At 62.7% G+C, this 2,343-nt stretch overlaps 1 non-coding gene and 1 pseudogene across 1 annotated transcript; both read left to right on the top strand.

The window, feature by feature from the left end:
* Nucleotides 1-1,139: 1,139 nt before the first annotated feature.
* On the top strand, nucleotides 1,140-1,293 carry LOC136670275 (5.8S ribosomal RNA). The gene has a single exon (XR_010795614.1). It is a non-coding gene; the product is annotated as a 5.8S ribosomal RNA (ribosomal RNA).
* Nucleotides 1,294-1,565: 272 nt separating this feature from the next.
* The window catches only part of LOC136671083 (28S ribosomal RNA), a 4,392-nt pseudogene continuing 3,614 nt past the window's right edge, over nucleotides 1,566-2,343 (top strand).

The following is a 2,343-nucleotide window of genomic DNA, read 5'->3' as shown; positions in this document are numbered from 1 at the left end:
TCCTCGGACCATCTCCGAGGTGCCCCTTTACCGGGGGGTTGCCTCGTTGAGGTGGGAAGTCGATCGAACCTGGGCATCTAGAGGGAGTAAAAGTCGTAACAAGGTTTCCGTAGGGGAACCTGCGGAAGGATCATTAACGGTGACCTGGCCACGGCCGGTTGTCGAGTCGGACTCGAGAGGCCAAACCTCCCCCGGCGGGTACCTTCAAGGTATGGACCGCAGAAGCCTCGTACCTTTCGTCGTCGGCCGACGTGAGTCTCTCCCCCTCCGGGTGGGTGGACGTAGCGAGCCGGCTTCGGAACTCGGGGTTATGCGAGGACCGCCTTAGGTGCATAGGTACCCCGGTCCGCCCCCCTCGTTCGCGGGGGGGAGAGTGGCGCCGGAGCCGCCCGCCGGGTCGTTAAACCAACCATTGATCGTTGAAGGCTTGATTGTGCGTGCGCGAGTCAAAGGGGCTTACTCACCCCCAGGGCGTTGGCCGGTGCTCGCCGGCCTCGGTGGGATCTCCCTGAACCCATCCCCCCGGCACAGGGGGTGGTGGTGGACGGGAGCGTACCGCCGGGCGAAACTCTTTCCCCTCACGGGGTTGGAGCGGAGCTTAAGAGCGCATGCAAATACCCCGATGTTGGCTTCGCAGAGACGGACCGTATAATAGTCTAAGGCCGGTGCGCGAGTTGAAGGGGCCTCACGAACCCCGGATGCGTTTAAACACCCGAAGGAGACGGCCGGTGCCCGCCGGTCCTGACTAGGTGGGATCTACCCAGCGCCTTCCCCTAAGCGGGGGACTTGGGAGCGTACCACCGGGCCTCGCTCATACCCTCCGGGGTGGAGAGCTTGGCTTTGAGCGCACGCCTGAATGCCTTAGACCGGGACCCGTAACGCAGCGAACCAAACCCTGGGCCTCGCCGGGAACGGTGGGGCCTAGACCCGGTCTCCTAAACCACGTAAGTCTCGGGCACCTACTCGGGCGATCGTCCCCCGGGCCGTAACTCCTCGGTCCGGTGGTGACGCCCAGGTTCAATGACCTTCCCCCCTCCACGGGGGGGAAGGCACCCGGCTTGAAATATTGTCAAACGTTGTCTCGTGTTCGAATGGCTTCCTTCGCCCGGCCTGTAACGGGCCGGGCACAAACCTCATACAACTCTTAGCGGTGGATCACTTGGCTCGTGCATCGATGAAGAACGCGGTAACCTGCGTTAAATAATGTGAATTGCAGAACACAGATCATCGATATTTCGAACGCACATGGCGGCCGCGGGGGTCCATCCCGCGGCCACGCCTGTCTGAGGGTCGGTTTACCCATCGATCGGTCTTCCTAGACCGCGGCTGGGAGTTCGCAGGGCCTCCACCTCGGACGGCCCTTCGTCTCCCTAAACCCAGACTCGGGCCTTAAACCCGACGTGTGGCGAGAGCTCCGGACGTAGGGAGAGCCATTAGGTCCGGGTCCAATCCGTCATAGTCTCTCCCCGCTGGGCTCTCCGCCGCCGTCGGAGAGTGGGTACCGTAATACGGCGAGCGGCCGGGGGGTTCGCGCCCCCCGCGCCCCGCAAAACAGTCTCGTAGTGCGACCTCAGATCAGACGAGACAACCCGCTGAACTTAAGCATATCAGTAAGCGGAGGAAAAGAAACTAACAAGGATTCCCCTAGTAGCGGCGAGCGAAGAGGGAAGAGCCCAGCGCTGAATCCCACTTTCCCCTGACCGGGGTGGGCCGGGAAATGTAGCGTACGGAAGTCCGTTTGGTCTCGGTGCGGACGCGGGACCAAGTTTTGCAAGGAAGTGTCTTCCGCAGATGGTGAAGGCCCGGTATTGTCCCGCATCCCGCCGGGTAGATCGGGCTTCCCGGAGTCGAGTTGCTTGTGAATGCAGCTCAAAGTGGGTGGTAAACTCCATCTAAGGCTAAATACCGGCACGAGACCGATAGCGAACAAAGTACCGTGAGGGAAAGTTGAAAGCAGTACTTTGAAGAGAGAGTTCAAGAGAGCGTGAAACCGTTGAGAGGTAAACGGTCGGGGGACCGAGAAGACCCCCCCGGGGGATTCAGCCGGGCGGACGGCCCGCGCTCGTGTGGTTCCGTGGCTCGGAGGCGAGTTCATCCGGGCGAGAGTGGGGGCGACCCCACTCCCTGCTCGGCCCTGAGCTTCGCCTCTCGACTTCGGGCCTCTCGGGCGTACGAAGGCTCGGCCCGTCAGGTGTACTTCCCCCCGCGTGGTGGGTGAGTCGCGACCGGCTCCGGTTAGGCTTGGAAGGGCCCGAGGGTGAAGGTAGGTCCGTCCGGAGAAGGGAGCCCCACGTGGCCCCCGGACACGGGCGTTCCGCTACAGCCCCTCGCTCCGACTTCGCC

This window comes from Hoplias malabaricus, chromosome 1, assembly GCF_029633855.1.
Source record: "Hoplias malabaricus isolate fHopMal1 chromosome 1, fHopMal1.hap1, whole genome shotgun sequence".
Lineage (NCBI taxonomy): Eukaryota > Metazoa > Chordata > Actinopteri > Characiformes > Erythrinidae > Hoplias > Hoplias malabaricus.
Note: the sequence above shows the minus strand (reverse complement) of the source record. Positions and strands in the feature narration are given on the sequence as shown.